This window comes from Octopus sinensis, linkage group LG4 (genome assembly GCF_006345805.1).
Source record: "Octopus sinensis linkage group LG4, ASM634580v1, whole genome shotgun sequence".
Taxonomy (NCBI): Eukaryota; Metazoa; Mollusca; class Cephalopoda; order Octopoda; family Octopodidae; genus Octopus; species Octopus sinensis.
Window position 1 is genome coordinate 95614879 of NC_043000.1, and position 20000 is coordinate 95634878.

The 20000-nt window shown below is 39.4% G+C and overlaps 1 long non-coding RNA gene across 1 annotated transcript in view; it reads right to left on the minus strand.

Moving 5' to 3' along the window:
• Window positions 1-6250: 6250 nt before the first annotated feature.
• LOC118763261 overlaps window positions 6251-20000 on the minus strand; it is a 26156-nt gene continuing 12406 nt past the window's right edge. The window contains exon 4 of the long non-coding RNA XR_004999012.1: window positions 6251-6264. This is a non-coding gene — a long non-coding RNA (uncharacterized LOC118763261). The remainder of the gene's footprint in view (window positions 6265-20000) is intronic.

The window sequence follows — 20000 nt, forward strand, 5'->3', positions numbered from 1 at the left end:
GAGGTTTTGGAAGATACCTCTTAAGATCTTGAAAGTGGCCCAGGTGTTAGAGGCTAATGCCCTCACATCCTCAACTGGACTCCAGTAGACCCAGCAATTGGGAATGACTATTCTATTTTGCTCTACTTGCCTTCAGTCTTCCCAATACTGGTGTTAATCAAGGCAACCTGTCAACAACAACCCTAGTCAGGGCCAACATTTTGTCCTTTGGTATACTTAGTGTGTCCAAGTATGCTGAACCCTGCTCATTCGCATGCCTGCAGTCCTCCACCCCTGATGCTGGATTAAAGCATTTACACGGCTGGATAAACATCAACCTTATTGAGGGTGATGTCTCAGCTGCTGTCAGAGTAGTCACCTCTGATGACACTGCCTTCTACCTTACTGAGATCCTGACTGCCCTCTAGCTCAAACATCATGAGCCATTTATAAACCTTAGATCAATACTCACACCCGACCTTCAGCCACTGTACATGGCCTCTGAGAAAGTCATCTCTGCTCTGTGGTCTTTCCCTACTAGTAGCAGCACTGGTATCGATGATTTATGACTCAGCCACCTCAGGGAGATGCTGTCCCTGCTTACTGCCAAAGTCAAGTGCACCTGCTGAGTGCAATAACAGCTCTCAACAGATTTATTCACAGTGTCCTGGACTCTTCTTCCTGAAGCCTCTTCTTTTCAGCCAGCCTAATCGGTCTCAAGAAAAAGGATGGTGACATATGCCCCATTGCAGTGAGTAATGTCTTCCAGAGGCTCAAGGCAAAAGGTCATCTGCAGATCCGTTACACCTGAACTAGACAAGGAACTCAACCCAATTTAACTGAGGGTTGGCATGGCCAGTGAATGTGAGGGAGCCATCCATGCCACTTGACAGTTCTTCAATGATTGTCCTCCCGTGCTGATATCAAGTTATTCCAAACACCTCGTTGTCAAGCTTGACATGAAAAATGTATTCAACTGTCAGTGCTACGGCTACTTGCTTGAAACCTACCTCAGCCATGCCCTGTTTGCCGACCTGCTAGCTTACCTGCCTTACAGGTCTCTTAGCATGCTCCTCACTTCTGATAAGATCATACTATCTTTGACTGGAATTCAAAAGGGCAATCTATTGGGCCCCTCCTCTTTGCTCTTATGATGGATAGCATTGCTTAGAGCATCACAGCTCCTTTCAATGTATGGTGCCTGGACGATATGATGATAGACAAGCCCATAGAAAGTGTCTTCTGTTACCTTTGAGCAGTTGTTCTCATGCTACAACGATCAGCCTCATGATTGACTCATCCGAGAGGGTTTTGTGGCCTCTGTCTTGGATGTGTGATCTTTACTGCACCAAATGCAAACAACTTTGATAGAACACGTCCTTATCCTTGTTTCACCAATCCTCCTGCCTGCCATTCACTCCACCCTCAGGTCCAGGCTTTTTGCTACAACTACATATCTCTCCCCACAGATTTCGACACCTGTAACTAACAAGCTGCAGAAGAGATATGCAAGGTTCAGTTTGATGATACTGGCTGGCAACAGAACAGGTCACCTTACCTGTCAGGTATGACAGCCTCAGCCTCCAGTCTTACTGGTCCTGTTAGCATTTTTCTTATCAGTGACCTCTTGCATGTCCTCATCAACAGGGTTCTCCACAACACAACCGAACCTACTCTAATTAGTGAGCACTAGGTGGCCCTACACAGCATGGAGCCAGCTCAGCTTACATCCTGCAGATGTCCATCTCCCTCTCCTCTCTCTGGATGTCCAGTTTTCCCAAAACAAATGAAATGCCATCCAGTGCAGCATGATCTTGGCTGAGTTGATGCATTGACTTCACCACCACTATCTGGCATGTTTCTGCTTGGCTCCTAGCCCCACAAGCAGTGCCTGGATCAACACAGTGTCATCACTCTTGACCGGCACTCAGCTTGATAATAACAGTTTGTGCATTGGTGTTTCCCTGAGGTTTAGCCTCCAGATCTGTAAGCCTCACAAATGCTACTGTGGATCCATTGTCAATTCTTTCAACCTCCAACCATTGTCATACCATTATAGTGCTGGGCGCCTTCTACACCATGCTACTCTCAATAACATCATAAAGCATGGCCTAGGTGTCACTGGCCTCCCTTGTGTCAGTAGGTTAGACCAAGGGGACAATAAAAAGCCTGGTGGTATTACAATTTTCCAATTCCATAGTGGTAGGCCCCTCATCTGGGATGTCACATGCTGTGACACCTTCTCCAGCAGCCACTTGGTGTGTTTAGCTACTCATCAGGCTGAGGATGGGCAAAATGTCAAAGCATTAGCCACTCTCTAACAAATTTGTGATTGATTCTGTGGCAGTGGAGACCTCCAGTGATCTTGGCCCCCAGACAACATCTTTGCTTACCGCTATCAAGGCAGAGATGGTTATCTACAACTGTGAGTCCTGTGAATCATAGTGGCTGTTCCATTGCCTCTCTCTCACCATCCTCTAGGGCAACAGCTTTTCCATTTTGTCAGCTGGGACTATAAAACAGACTGGCAAGCTTTTTCAGATACTACTTTTTTACTTTTGTTGATATATGACATCATTGTTGTGTTATCAGTAAACTAATTAAAAAGATGTCCTTCTCTTGTAGGACTGGCAATTGCCATGAAAGAAAATTGTGAATTTAAAAGCATAAAGTATTCTTTCATTTTATGATTACAAAGGAAGACATCTATTGAGTTTAGTCATTACTATTCTGTCATCATTTTCTATCAGTTTCTAGATTTTAAAAAAAATTACTTATTTGCCATTGCATTAAAACAATTTAGGAATCATTCAAAATTTGGCAAAATGAAACAGGTATTGTTTAATTTTTTTGCTTTCTTTTTTATTTCTCTTTTTTTTTCTTTCACTCCATTCAATAAAAAATTATTATTTTTTTTTTTTTGGACATAAATGCATTGTATTATCAGGTATCCTAGTTTACCATCTGAAATAGAACTTTTTATTTTTGTTTCAAGATGAAAAATAAGTAGTCCAATACAATTAAGGAGATACACAAAATTACTTGTAAGTTTTTCATATTTGAGTATTTTGATTTGAAAACCTATATAAAATTTGGAAACATAGAAAAAAATTAAAAAAGAAAAAAGAGTTTCAGTTTTATTAACTCTTTAGCATTTGAGCTGGCCATATCAGCCAAAGAATTCTAGCTGTTTTATGTTCAAACCAGCCAGATCTGGCATCTTGCATCAAACCCAATGTCATTCTAGAAATAAACAGCCATATCATCAAAATCTCAAAATTACAAGAGAATGCATGACTAATTTATAACAATATGAATTTGACAGAGTAATCTGAATGCTAAAGGGTTAAATAAAGATTCATAATCTGAAATGTTTAAGACACAAATCTGGGAAAAAAATTTTCAAAAATAATCAAACTAGAAATATGGAGGAAGGGAATCACAGGTTGGGGTTAAATCATAATCTATGTATAATAATAATCTATGTTTCAAACATATAAATTTAAAAAATTATAGTTTTTGGCTTACAAGATAATTTCAGACTATTCTATCAGGTTCCATAAGTTCTGTCTGAATTTTGAATAAAGAAAACGAGTACTTTCCCTGATTATCTATGTCTTCCTTCCATCTATTTACAAGCTTTTTAATCCCATCAACGTAAAACTCTTTTGGTTTCAAAGCGAAGAACTCTGAAATGTCAGTTTCAACCTCCTTCTGGCTTGTGAAAGTTATGCCCCCCAAATGATTCTGTAAACTACAAAACAAATGGTAGTCTGAAGGAGCAAAGTCAGGAGAATAAGGTGGATGAGGAATTTTTTCCCAACCAAGCTCTTCGATCATCTGTGATTTGATCTTTGTAGTGTGGGGTTGCGCATTGTCCTTATGAACCATCACTCCTTTTTGATTCACTAAAGCGGGGTTTTTTTCTTCAAAGCTTGGTTCAAACACTCTAATTGCTGACAGCAGACTTGTGCATTAGGTTGTAACAATTCAAAGTGAATTACTCTTTTTGAAATCCCACCAGATAGAGAGAAGACCTTTTTTCCCATGAAGTTCCCTTCTCAGTTGTGGTTGAGCTTTTTCCCTTTTACCAAGCCACTGTTTACAACGTTTAACATTTCAAAAGAAGATCCATTTTTCATCACCAGTCACAAGTCTATCCAAAAATGGTGAAATGAGTTCATGAGAATGGAGAGAAGAGCAGATGTCAACTCGGGATTTGCGGTTGCTTTCGGACAACTCATGAGGCACCCATTTTCCAAGTTTAGGAAACTTTCGAAGTTGTTGAAGATGACGATGAACAGTTGTATGGTTTGAACTAAGCTTTATTGCCAATTCTTCAACTGATAATGCAGGATTTGCTTCAAGTAATACCTCAAGGAGCTTATCATCAAACTCAACTGGACATCCTGTTCGATTTTCATCTTCAAGGCTGAAATCTCCACTTTTGAATTTTGCAAACCATCTTCTGCAAGTTCTTTCATTCAAACATTCTTTCCCATAAACTGAATGTATGTTTCGAGTTGCTTCAGCTGCAGAGTTTCCTTTTCTGTACCTCAAATGCTCTTTGGATACTTCTATGTAAGAAATGGTCTTAATCAAAGAAATTTTAATTCTATTATTCTGTAAAATAATATTTAATTAGTTTAAATGTACACAAATGCACAAAAATAATTTTTAATTCCATTAGACATTCTAAAATACTATTAAATTTTATTCAATTTTAAAAAAGTTAAAATCGGACCGAACTTATGGGTTTAATCTGATATAAGTCTGCCTGCATAAACGATATCATTATTTTAACTTTTAGTACAAATTTATAGAGAAAATATATACAGCTGATTAAATCAGGTCCTATTCAAACCTGGTACTAATTTTATTGATCTGAAAGTGATGATGGCCACAGTCAACCCCAGTAGAATTTTATGAGTCATATTTTAAAATACTTCTTTTGGTTCCTCAAAGCATAATGGCTATATATGAGCTTCCCATTTCTTTTCACAGTTCTATACATTTTTAGTAAACTCTGGAAGGTCTTTTGAGCTGTAAGGGTTTATAGTAAGGGACCAGACAAGGCAGTACTCTATAGTATGGTCTGCTTCTCCTCATTGACAAGTAATTGAGCTGGCCTTGTAGCTGCATCTGACCAAAGCAACTTTTGATCATTCTGTTTTCTTTCTCAGGCAGTTAAATATCCACTGAACCCAGAGTTCTTCTGAGTCAGAAGGGAGATCTTCAGCAGTGAGGGAATCCCATATCAATCAGAAGAGGGATATTCTCAAGCTTTCCTACCTAGAATTGGTGTCTGGTTTCTTCCCTAAATGTTAGAAGCTGGACATGACTGAAGAAGATTCTTCTTGACTTGAGTCATTAGGCTGAAGCTAGATGACTATGGAGGAGGTGATGTTCATCACTATTAGCCTTAGTCACCTTGACTTGACTGACTGCTTCTCAACTGATATTAACAAGGGAACTGTTAGCGAGGAGGTGCAAGTCATGTGTTGGTGGGTTTCGTGCAACTAGTGATCAGGGATCAAGGTAGGACTGTTTCGATCACAATCCCTGCCAAGTGAAATTTTGTATAACCTGCAAATTCTACCAAGCACTTTGAAGCTCATTTGAAATATAACAATGTCCAGAAGATCAACAGATGGTAGATATCTCCCAGTCTGGAGCAAGCAGAGAAGCCAGTTCCAACCTAACTGACTATTATGTCTCTGAACATTGAAGGGCTGTCTTCAACTAAAGAATAATTTGCTGCAAAATTATGCAGTGATTATTATTGTGATATTCTCTGCCCACAAGAAACCCACTGTGGACCAAAAAATCCATTTCTTATTATGGAAAATATGATTACCTTCATAGAAAGATCAAAAGAGAAATTTGGACATATCATTTTTGCAAAAAATGAGTATAAATGGAATCAGATGTAGTATGAAAGAGAGAAGACTGTGTTGTTACAGGCATGGGATGCTTATGGATGAGAACAGCTCAAGCGATGATTGCTTACACTGAAGTGATAGACCTATCACAGGATATTGAGCTTCATACAGGTAACGATAAAGGACTGAGATGATTGGAGACACACAGTGCTCGAGAAGACCTGTCTACTTATTCAAGCATGGTGAAACTGATGTTATATTTCTATTCAACACTCACTTTTCCATCACTCTTGCAACCTTTACCTACCTTACTGGATCCTCTTGTCGCCATGCTTTCTCTCCTACTCATCTACTTGACCCTTTAATATTCTACCAGCCATATCAGGCTCAAATATTCTACCAGCTTTACATTCAAACTGACCAGATCAGGCTTCTTGCACTTACTCTACAATTTCATTCTAAAAATTACAATCGCATCATCAAAATCTCAAAGCCACAAGATAATGTGTGATGAATTCAAAACAATGTGAATAAATAAGCATTACATTTGACAGAAGGCGCGGGGCTTAGTGGTTAGGGCATTTGGCTCATGATTGTAAGGTCATGAGTTTGATTCCTGGTGACGCGTTGTGTCCTTGAGCAAGACATTTTATTTCACATTGCTCCTGTCCACTCAGCCAGCAAAAATGAGTTGTACCTGTATTTCAAAGGGCCAGCCTTGTCACACTCTGTGTCATGCTGAATCTCCCTGAGAACTACGTTAGGGGTACACGTGTCTGTGGAATGCTCAGCCACTTGCACGTTAATTTCACGAGCAAGCTGTTCCGTTAATCGTATCAGCTGGGACCCTCATTGTCATAACCGACGGAGTGCTCCTATACATTTGACAGAGTAATCTGAATACTAAAAGGTTAAACATGCTACACTCTGGCTCCCCAGCACACTCATCTTCATCTCTATTTGTAACACCACTCCATCTACCCCCATGCACTCATATATATTGGAGGGTATCCCTAAATGTCTTCCTATTAAACCCCTACTACCCTTTTCACTCAAAAGCACTCTCACTAACATTTGACACTACTCCTTCTCTTTCCCTTCAGTTGTTTCCTTCCCAAACACTGTCTCTGTTACACTCTCCACTAACGCCCTGTACCAATAATAAACCTGTTTCTCCCATCATATTTTAACTTAGTCGTGGGCAAATTATGTCCTATGGAACTTTCTGAATGGTCCACCTAAATGAAGGATCTTGAATTTTTTTTTAGTAATGTGGCCTGCCTAATGATGACCTATATCTTATGCAGCCTGCTTCTTGAAAAAGGTTGCCCGTGACTGTTTTTTACTTTTTAACACTACCCCAAAAGTCAACATCCACTCTTATGAGATATGAGAGCTCTTAACCCTTGCAAATTACAAGACAGCCTTACTAGTGCTGGTACCACGGGAGAAAAAGTACCCAGGACACTTTGGAAGGTAGTTGGCATTAGGAAGAGCATCCTGCTATAAACACCATACCATGTCGAAATTGAGACAGTGGAGTTGGACAACTTCCACGAATTTGTTGGATCCTATAAAACCATCAAACTAGCAATGAAGCAGGCAAAAAATTATGGTGATGGCAATGAGGATGATGGTAATGAACATAAAGTATGATAGACATAGGGTGGAGAAGCGTGAATATCATAATAAACTTTAATATCATAATAAACTTTAATAGAATGGAAGGTATGGGGAGAATTTGCTAGTTTAAGGCAGTTAAGAAGCTGTGTAAGTAGGTATAAAAAAATAGAAGAATATATCTTTTATCTTTTACTTGTTTCAGTCATTAGAGTACAGCCATGCTGGGGCATAGCCTCAAAGTATTATAGTCAACTTATCAACCTCAGTGCTTATTATCTTTTAGTAAAGCCTAGTACTTATTCCATCAGTATCTTTTGCTGAACTGCTAAGTTACAAGGAGATGAACACACCAACTCCAGTTGTCAAGTGGTGGTGAAGAACAAACACATATACAAAGACACACACATACACAGATACTTATATACAATGAGCTTCTCAACCAATGAAATGACTGAGAAGCTCAGGATTCAAAGCAGAGACTGAAGGATTTTTAATTGCAGCACAAGATCAAAGCCTTCCTACCAGAAATTACCAAAACATGTAATGAAAAGAAATACAAATAACTGCAGGATATGTTGAGATAGAGAAGAAACAATAAATCACATTGTGTCTGGCTGCCCAGTCTTGGCTAAGAAGGAATATATTCATAGACATGACAGAGTTGGGACCCATATACACTGGAAGTAATTTCCATCTACCAAATCCATTCACAAGGCTTTGGTCAGCCTGCGGCAATAGTAAAAGACTCTTACCCAAGGTGTCACCCAGTGGGACTGAACCTGAAACCATGTGCTTGGGAAGCAAACTTCTTACCACACAGCCATGCCTGTGCCTATATATAAGATATTTATATAAAAATGAATATAAAATAGAAAAAAGGTTGTAACTGTAGGTGTGTAAAAAAAATCAAATTAGGGGAAAATTAATAATTCAAAAATCTAAAATATTTTTAAACGATAACTCTCCAAATCTAATGTCTGGATGCAAAGAGATCATATATTAAGAAAACTTTCTGAAGTCATTCGTTTGGAGATATATAATTAGTTACATAGTAAATAATCTGAAACATTTAAGAGCCCAACATCTATGACCTTTATTTAAACCATGCAAATCTTGAAGCAAAATGAGAAAGTTCTCATTTATCCCACTCATTCATCTAAAAGACCATTGGTTCCTTATGTAGATGACAGTCTTTTAGTCTCATACAATATGAACCTGAATGACAGATTCAGAGAAGAGCTTGTAAAAATTATTTAGAGAAATAGGTCAATAAATTACAATTCAAACGAATCTTAGTACACTTAATTTCCTGGATATCACCTTCACTTTAGATATAAATAAATGTTGCCCTTACCAAAAACCTAATGAAAGATTATTTTACATTAGTGCATCTCATTATTATAATGTGACAGTTTTTCATTTAATATAAACAACTCAATCTAATATTGCAAGTGCTGTAAAAATAGACATTTATTATAATTATCGTGACTATTACTATCATTAGCATGCTGGGCAAAATACTTAGTAGCATCTTGTCTGTCTTTATGAGTTCAAATTCCACTGAGGTCTACTTTGCCTTTCATCCTTTCAGGGTTGGTAAATTAAATACCAATGGAACATTGGGGTTGATGTAATCGACTAGTCAACTTGTCCAAAATTTCAGGCCTTGTGACTTTAGTAGAAAGGATCATTATTATTATTATTCAATAGTCTTATTTTTATCACGTGCTTTCACTGCACTACTGAGCACAGGTCTGGAATCAAAGGGTCTTAGAGTTAATTTAGCAAAAACCAAAGTCTTACTAAGTAGGAAAGCAGACAAATCACAAATCCCTTCAAGGAGATGGCCCTGCTCAATATGTAACAAAAGGCTTGAGCAGTAACTCTGTAAGATGTACCCATCGTAAACTATGGACACCTCAGAGGTGCAGCAATATCAGAGGAAGGTTAACAGGAAAAGAAGTTTGTGCGTGGCAGATGTACAGGTACAATAACTGTAAGAAATGTACTGAAAATAGACTCCATCAAATGCCAGTGGGGATAGCTAGAAGTAGTTGATAGCTTCTGTTATCTGGGTGGCCAAGTCAGCAGTGGAGATAGATGATCCAAGAGTATAGCTGATAGAATAAGAATAGGCTAGGCAAAGTTTAAAGAGCTGCTACCTTTGTTGGTAACAAAGGGCCTCTCCCTCAGAATGAAAGGCAGATTGTATGATGCTTGTGTGCAGCTAGCCATGTTACATGGTAGTTAGTTAGTTAGTTAGTTAATTTGGCTCAAAAGCAAATAGCAAGGCCATGTAGGGGGACATGGAGTTAAGTACAGGGTGGTGTTCATGTAAAGAGTTCAGGCCACTTGAGGTCCAGGGAGGCTTTGAACAAAGCGGTTGTTGGCATCTTCACCATCTCGTCTGGCAGCTTGTTCCACGGATCCGCAACCCGGACGGAGAAAGCTCCTCTCCTTCGATTGAGATGAAATCGTCGCAGGTAGAGCTTTTCGGAATGACCCCGCAGCCGACGCTCTGGAGCAGGAGTGAAGAACAGCTCTTTCGAGAGGTTACACTTTCCGCTTATGATGTTGTGGGCGAGAATGAGATCACTACGGCGGCGGCGACAATAGAGGACATGTAAAGGCTTGAAAGAAATGAAGCCAGTATGCCTCACTGGATGTGCAATGTCAGTGTGCATGTATGACAGAGGGTAAGTATCTTGGGCATAAGTGGCATCAGATGTGGTATGCAAGAGAGACAACTGTGCTGGTATGGTCATGTGATGCATATGTAAAGAAGTGTCAATCTCTAACTGTGGAGGGAACCTGTGGAAAAGGTTGACCCAAGAAGACATGGGATAAGGTGGTGAAGCATGATCTTTGGATGTTGGGCCTCGTGGAGACAATAACAAATGATTGAGACTTTCAGCGGTTTGCTGTGCTTGAAAAGACTCATCAGGCTAAGTAAAATCATAGTCATGAACAGTGTCAGTGACAGATAAAAGGTACCCATGTTGGTGGCACATAAAAGGCATCCATGACAGTGACACATAAAAGGCACCAATGACAGTGACACATAAATGGCACCTATGCTAGTGACATGTGGAAGTACCCATGCTGGTAACATGTAAAGGGCACCCATGCCGATGACATGTAAAAGGCACCCACTACACTCTAAGAGAGGTTGACATTAGGAAGGGCATCCAGCCATAGAAACCAAGCCAATATCAGACTGGAGCCTGCTAGAGCTCTCCAGCTTACCACTTCCAGTCAAACCGTCTAACCCCTGCCAGCATGGAAAATGGACGTTAAATGATGATGATGATCTATATACGTGTCAGTGGGAGGATGAAAAACAGTAACGGTCAACACATTTGCTATGAGTTACATGTACTATTTAATAACAGTTTAACTTAGTTCTCTGTAGCAGCAAATGCTATGAACTGCTGTTGCTAAAGAAACCACATTGCAGCCTCCAGACATAGCAGTTACAACAACCTACCAACATCTTATCTGATTATGTGAGCCTAAGAGCAAAGATAAGACCTGATGTAACTTCCAGACCATTAGCATCTGCATCACATGACTTGAGTTGACCAATAGGGGCCTAACATCTAGAAACCATCTTAAATTTGTCTCATCCTGATGCTTGATGAGTTAGATTCATTTTACAAGCCTACAAAACCTACAAAAAGTTGCATGGAGCTTAGCCAGCTATTATTAAATAATCTATATCTATAGCTATCTATCTATCTATCTATCTATCTATCTATCTATCTATCTATCTATCTATCTATCTATCTATCTATCTATCTATCTATCTATCTATCTATCTATCTATCTATCTATCTATCTATCTATCTCACGTGATCACATGACCGACCAGACCATCAGATGTTGCTACACATCGCTGGTCACAATGTGTTCGCACTGTTTTAGCCTTCGAATGACGCCACCCCGCCGGCTAAGCGAGCAGGCCAACAGAAGAAAGAGTGGTGAAAGAGTACAGCAGGGATCACCACCCCCTGCCGGACCCTCGTGGAGCTTTTTAGGTGTTTTTGCTCAATAAACACACACAACGCCCAGTCTGGGAATCGAAACTGTGATCCTACAACCGCGAATCCGCTGCCCTAACCACTGGGCCATTGCACCTCCATATCTATCTATCTATATATATATCAATAAATGTGTGTGTGTGTGTGCATGTGCATGTGTGTAGTCAACAGATGAGATCCAGAGATTCTCAGTAGAAAAGATACTTAGTAGTGCTCAAAAGATTCAAACTTATACTTTGATGTCTTTAGAGATCAATTCTGTGGGATAAAGAATAGCTATAAAAGGGATCAAGTTGAGCAGGTATAGAGGCAATTATGTGGATAAACAGTTTGGGTATGAAATACAAAATATGTGTATATGTATACATGCAAAACAAGAGGAAGCAAAAAATAAAAGACTTTCAGACGATGAACATTTTATCCCACAGAATTGATCTCTAAAGACATCAAAGTATAAGTTTGAATCTTTTGAGCACTATAGATTTTCATATTAATAGATCCACCTTTCTCAGAGTACAAATGACAGAGAAAATTAAAGAGAAGGAAGAAAGGTGTTATAAGTCCAACAGCTGTTTCTGGGGCTCAGAGGCCCATCATAATTTTGGTAGATGTAGTTCATCACAATATGCAGCTATCATCATCATCATCATCATCATCGTTTAACGTCCGTTTTCCGTGCTAGCACGGGTTGGACGGTTCGACCGGGGTCTGGGAAGCCAGGGGCTGCACCAGGCTCCAGTCAGATCTGGCAGTGTTTCTACAGCTGGATGCCCTTCCTAATGCCAACCACTCCGCGAGTGTAGTGGGTGCTTTTTACGTGCCACCTGCACAGGTGCCAGGGGCGGTCTGGCATCGGCCACGATCGGTTGGTGCTTTTAACGTGCCACCGGCACGGAAGCCAGCCAAGGCGGCACTGGCATCGGCCACATTCGGATGATGCTTTTTATGTGCCACCGGCACAGGTATCACAACTACTATTTCCATTGATGGAAGCAATCAACATTGGATAAATGAAGTCTCCATCATCAGGTTAGAGAAGCTCTTACATTTCAGATCATAATGCAGAGAAGTTTAAAGGTGGAACTTCTCTAAATATATAAATTAATTTCAACATTTTTAATGATGACTTTTTACCGTCAACAAGATGGCTATGTCTTCTTATGAAAATCTTGGCACTGTAGTCAATACCACAACTTCATACACATGCATCATTTGTTAGTTTGTTCTTTACAAAAGTGTGTAAAAGGTAGATTGATAGGTAATGTCGCCACCATAGTAACTAATAAGTTTTTATTGCAAGTCTATCAACACAACGTAATGACAAAGACCTGTCCTTCTAGTGAAAGTTTTTTTTCTTTTTGAAGTATGTTACATTGCCTGAATGTTGTTTTGAAATTTGTGATTTTAAAAATGGCAGGGAAATCCCAATTAACACAGAGAAATTCCAACTTATATTGGAAAGCCATTCTGAAAGTCTACTTTTCCTGTTTCCAGTAGGCGGTGGGGCACAATGAGTAATATTTACTGCATTTTTGACTCAAGAAAAAGTGTATTTTTTACAGATGTTCAGTGCCTTACAAAAATTATATCAGCTAAGCAAATGGCCTTCTCTAAATTCATTATAATATATTTAGAATATTATTTCAGAAAATTATCTCCATTCTCTTTGAACATACAAATAAGACAAGTTTTGCCTCTTCAATTTTCCAGAATGACATTTGAAAAAAGACTCATACACATCAATATCCATCCTAAGACATCAGAAAGATCAGAAATAAATTTTATTTTGATATTTAAATCAACTGAAAGAGGATCTGGGAAACAGGATCTGGCACATAATATTAAATTAACAAAACTGAACTAGATTTAAAAACTCGATGCAAAATATTGTCACGATCTGCATGAGTGGCTCTCTTCATGATACATTACACCAAGCAGTTAAAGAAAAGAAATTATTGAAATTAGTCATTGGTCATTTTGCCCCAATTTACATACCACTTTTTTTTTGGAAAACTGAAAATTATCAAATTAGACATTAGTGTGAGAAAAAAATTCATGCGGAATCCAACAAAAAAAAGAATTTTCATTGTTAAACATAAAAAATATTTTATCAGAGCCTCAATTATAATCAAATCAAAATTGAGCAAACATTTCTTGGAAAAAAAAGAACCTGTCACTTCATGTTTCAAAGACTCTCAACTTTAACAACTGTGCTGACCTTTTTTTTTACTCCCAAAAATGATGCAACAATACATACTAGTTAGTTAGTTAGTTAGTTAATTTGGCTCAAAAGCAAATAGCAAGGCCATGTAGGGGGACATGGAGTTAAGTACAGGGTGGTGTTCATGTAAAGAGTTCAGGCCACTTGAGGTCCAGGGAGGCTTTGAACAAAGCGGTCGTCGGCATCTTCACCATCTCGTCTGGCAGCTTGTTCCACGGATCTGCAACTCGGACGGAGAAAGCTCCTCTCCTTCGATTGAGATGAAATCGTCGCAGGTAGAGCTTTTCGGAATGACCCCGCAGCCGACGCTCATATGATCCAATACTTACACTGGTTTCAATGATTTTAAACATGTAATGGCTTCAAACATACAGGGAGAAAATAATGAGAAATCAGACCTTTGGCATTATGTTGTGCTTGAGAAGACCCACCAAGCCAAGTAAAATTGCAGTAACTGCAGATGCCAGTGTCATGCAAATGGCACCCATGCCAGTAGCATGTAAAAGCACACATTACACTCTTGGAGTGGTTGGCATTAGTAAGGGCATCAAGCCATAGAAACCATGCCAAATCAGACTGGAGTCTGGTGCAGCCTTCCAGTTTGCCAGCCCTGGTCAAACCGTCCAACCCATGCCAGCATGGACAACAGACGCTAAATAACGATGATGATGATATATATATATATATATAAATTTCTAGGATTCAAGTGAATCAGGAACTTAAATGGTAAAGCACCAAGGTCAGGTTGATGATATCACTATTGTGACTGTACAAACAATATTTGAGGACAAATATGTAATTCCTAAAGTAAACATGGATTTATACTCTGGTTGTGCACACAATCACAAAAGGTCGACTGAATATACAATGAGTCATCAAGGCTGCACATGGGTACAAACAGTGCACCCATTTCACTGCACTCTGTAGACTCTTGATCCAACTGAATTGCAAGTTCCGAGTTAGGTGAACCACAATCCATCTATTGTTATATGTGTATATATGTATGTATATAAATATATATATATATGTATACATACATACATATATATATATTTAGAAAGAGACTGACAGACAGATACAAACAGACAGACAGACAGGCAGGTAGGCAGACAGACATGCAGGCAGGCAGGCAGGCAGGCAGACAGACAGACAGACAGACAGACAGACAGACAGACAGACAGATAGATAGAGTGAGAGAGAGAGAGAGAGAGAGAGAGAGATACACATATATAGGGTGCAAAATGTGTGGATAATGGTATGCTTACACTTAGTGACTCAGAGAAGAAAGATGCATGGAAGTGCCGTTAAGAAAAGTTATAAAATGTGAAAAATGCATGGGAGAAAGAGAGTCTTTCAAATATTGAACCAACTGAGGAACCAGCATCAGAGTTGACAACAATATAATAAATAAGACAATTAAGGATATGAAGACAGGGAAAGCCTCTGCCCCATCAGGTATCACTGGTAGTGTAAGATACAGCCTAGTCACTCGTTTAGTTAATCAGGTTATTCAGAAAGGTGTCATTATAGTTAGCTGCTGTTACAAAGGTAAATGTGATGCCTTAGATAGAAACAACTACAGAGGTTTCAAACTGCTAGACCAGGTCATGAAATATACAGAAAGAGTTATAGCTCAATTGATTAGGAATAAAATTAAACTAAATGAGATGCAGTTTGGTTTTGTACCTGGAAGAGTACCACAGATGCCATCTTCCTAGTGAGACAGCTGCAGGAAAAGTACTTGGTTAAAAGTAAGCCATTCTCCTTAGCTTTTGTTGACCTGGCAGTCTCTAAGAATGTTAAGAGTAGATGAATGGCTTGTTACAGCTGTACAAGCCATGTATAGTGGGGCTGTCAGTAGAATGAGAATCAGCTGTGAATACAGTGATGAATTTAGCTTACAAGTAGGGGCTCACCAGAGCTCAATTCTCAATCCACTATTATTCATTACAGTCCTCCAGGCCATAACAGAGGAATTCAAAACTGGATGTCCATGGGAACTTCTATATGCAGATGACCTCACTCCTATTACAGAATCTGTAGCGGAAATGGAGAAGAAATTCCTGGTATGGAAGCAAAACCAGGAATCAAAGGACCTTAAAGTTAACCTAACAAAGACCAAAGTTGTTATTAGCAAGGAAGCAGATAAAACTCTCTTTCTGTTGGATAAATGGTGCTGCTCAATATGTAGGAAAGGAGTTGGAAGTATTTCCATTCACTGCACCCAATGTAAAGCTATGGACACATAAAAGGTGCAATGGAATCACAGGTAGATTAACAGATAAAGTTGTCTTCATATGTGACAGATGTCCAAGAAGAATAAACACTAAGGACACATGGGAGTTAGACTCTCTCAGATGCTCAGGATGCTCTCTTGAGGTTGTAAATAGTTTCTGTTACCTAGGTGACCAAATTATCAATGATGGAGGAATTTCTGAAAGTATTGTTTCTAGAATAAGAATAGGAGGGAGGAAGATCAGAGAGCCATTACATCTGTTGGCAACAAAAGGACTCTCTCTCTCTCTCAGAGTGAAAGGTAGATTGTTTGATGCTTGTGCACAAACGGCTATACTCTGTGGCAGTGAGACATGGCCTCTGAATCCAGAGCCTGCCTGCCTGCCTGCCTGTCTGTCTGTCTGTCTGCCTGCCTGCCTGTCTGTTTCTCTTCTTGTCTGTCTGTCTGTCTGTCAATCTATCTATCTATCTATCTATCTATCTATCTGTCTGTCTGTCTATCTATTTATCTATTTTTATATATGTCTGTCTGTCTGTCTGTATCTGTCTGTCTGTCTCTTTCTAGTATGCTTCACTGGATGTGCAACATCAGTATGCATTTACTACTAAGTGCAAATGTGTTGAGTTGGGTATAAGAGGAATCAGATGCAGTATGCAAGAGAGAAAACTATGTAGGTTTGGATATGTGATGCATATGAATGAAGACAGCTGTATAAAGAAGTGTCAATCACTGAAAATGGATGGCACTGTAGAAGAGGGAGATCTAGGAAGACATGGGATGAAGTGATGAGGACTGATGAGGATCCCAACATCCTGATGAAAGAGATGACATTGGATCAAGATGTCTGGCAATACGAGGTTCTTCAGAAGACCCACCCATTTCAGCAAAACCAAGTCTTAGAAACATTGTGTTTCACCCACATGTAACAATAAAACTTTTCACACACCCAACCCCAATAAATCAAAATACATCTCTTCTCTTCTTTACCTTTCCTCTTTTTCATGCACTATGCCATTAATATTCTGATCCCTGTTCCTTGTGAATATGCCTTGGCAATTCACCACCATTTCTCTCCTGCTCCTTCTTGCACTCTCCTTCTCTTTCTCTTGCTCTCTCCCTGTGACTGGTTAACCATGCATCTCCTCTACAGCAACACACCTGTTACTGTCCTCATTCTTGATTATCACCCCTCTCTCTCTCTTTCTCTCTAGGTAACAATGTAACTCCTCTACAGCAAGACACCTGTTTCTGTCTCTCTATCAGACTCTAGCCTTTCATCATCTGGCACAAGATCACCTGCTCCAATTCCCCCTACCCTCTCAGAGGATCTTTGTCTTGCAAATTACTTGGTGACCCTGCCTGTGCTGGCGCTATGTAAAAAGCATCCAGTCCACACTGTAAAGTAGTTGGCATTTGGGAGGGCATCCAGCAGTAAAAACCATGCCAAAACTGACCTCACCTGTGCTGGTGCCACATAAAAAGCACTGAGTTTACTCTGTGGAGTTGTTGGTGTTAAGAGGGGCATCCAACCATAAAAGCTATGTAGAAGCAGACACTGAAGTCTGGTGCCATTTTTTGCTTACCCAGCTCCAGTCAAACCATCCAACCCATTCTAGTTTGGAAAGCAGACATCAAATGATGATGATATATATATATATACTTGACCACACAGCGATGATCATAGCAATGAAGCTAAGAATTCTCATTTCATCTCTTCCTGACTCTTGTACTACACACATACATTTGCTGCTAACCCTTAAATGTTCGAATCTATTCACTAATTCTGCTTGTTCTTAAAATATAACCCTTTAATTTGTTTATCCCCTCGGTACCAAGTTAATTTGTTCGTTACTCTGTTCATTTCTTCAAACCCCGATTGCTTTAAGTCTACTGTCCCCAATCAAAATCTTCGCAGCCCGCCATTCGTTTCTCTTTACCCCAAACCTTCCCCACTGGTGCTCCCCTATATTACATGCACCCCCCACCACTCTCTCTCCCTCTCCCTCTCTCCTCTCTGCCGGAACCCTCCCCCCCTGCCGCAATGCAACGAAAAAAGGCAATAACCGATCGTGGCCGATGCCAGACCCCTCTGGCATCTGTGCAGGTGGCACGTAAAAAGCACCCACTACACTCGCGGAGTGGTTGGCGTTAGGAAGGGCATCCAGCTGTAGAAAAAACTGCCAGATCAGACTGGAGCCAGGGGCAGTCCCTGCTCCCCAGACCCCAGTCAAACCGTCCAACCCGTGCTAGCGCGGAAAACGGACGTTAAACGATGATGATGATGATGATGATGATGATATTTATATACACACGCACACACACACACACACACACACACACACACACACAGGTGTCTCAGAAAAGCTATTATTTTATAACCTAATAATGTGACCAATTCTCATTCAAATGATCTCAAATTTTAGCAACATGTGTAGAAACATCTCAAAATTCCTTGTTAATTGTTTTATATAGTTTTTTATATTTCTGATATAGAAATGTCATTCACTGGAAAGTAGTAGTGTTTTGTATGTTGGAGTATGCTCAAATACAGTCAAAGAAGACTGTGCAGTGTGCATTTGTGATAGAATTCACCAAAAATGCACCAAGTATATTTTCAGATTTGGACATGACACAAAAAATTCAAAGAAGAAGGTTGCCTATGCAGGGCAAAAGGATCTGAATGACCACCACTATCAGAGGGGATAATTGAGTAGGTTTAGGAGTTATTTTTGAGAAACCTTAGGAAGTCCATAAGAGGAGCAAGTCTAGAAACACTTATTCTTCCAATAACACTTTGGTATGTCACAAAGGAATGCTTGTGAATGACACACTACATGCTGCAACTTGTTCATACTTTAAAGACAGATGACAAGCAAAAGCAAAAGCAATTCTGTGTCAATATGCAAAAGAAACTTAAAGACAAGTTTCAAGAACATCTTGTTTTCAGTGATGAGGCCTTCTTTCATACAAAAATCAAATTCAACAAGCATAATGTTAGCATTTACGGCAAACAAAGTAGCCATGTTACAGCTGAGTACATGAAGAACTCACCAAAAGTGAATGTGTTCTGCACCAGCTCCAAGAATCATTTTTATGGTCCATTTTTTTTTTTTGAAGGCAATGTTATTGGCAATGTTTATCTGCAAATGCTTCAGAACTGGCTAGTTGATAAGTTCATTGCAAATAAACATGAACATTTCATTTTGCAACAGGACAAAGCTTTACCGTGCTTGCTTATCTCATTGAGAATGTGCCAAGGAGATGGATCAGATGTGCTGGTGATGAAAACCATGTGCTGTTGAATTGGCTACGATATTCACTTAACCTGACACCTTGTGAATTTTTCTCTAAAGTTATATGAAGGGACTGGTCTATACCTCCAAACCTGTTTCCCTATAAGCTTAGAGGAACTCAAGCAGAGAACTACTGCTGCACTGGAGACTGTTACACAAGACATGCTGCAATGGGTTTGGCAGGAACTGGACTACTGACTTGATGTGTGCTGTATCACAGGTGGTTCACATATTCTTCGTTTCATTTTTGCATCTGTTATTTTATTATTGATCTTCTATATAAATGAAGCCATATCCTTTAATTTGCTGCTTTTCTTTACACAGAGTGAGAAGATGCATTGCGGAACTGTTATTTTAATGAGTTATAACTATTTATCACCAAAAGAGACACATCTGCACCATAAGGTGCTCTTGAATCAGTTGTTAAGTATCCCACTTGTGAGTGATGAATGCTGCATGTGTGTAAACAATTGTAGTGATTAATAAAAATTCTCATATCTTCCATCTTTCATTTACCATATATATATATATATATATATATATATGTAGGTCCCGGGTTGATTCGGGGTTAACCACAGTAAATAAGGTACTCAGTACATAGTAGAGTAAAATTAATTTATTATATAGAAGGAGCTTCTACAGGACTAGAACTGTTTCATTCAAGAGAAATCTTCAGGAAGCTAGTTAACAAGAATTGTATTGGCATTTATACATTGAGGCAGGTTT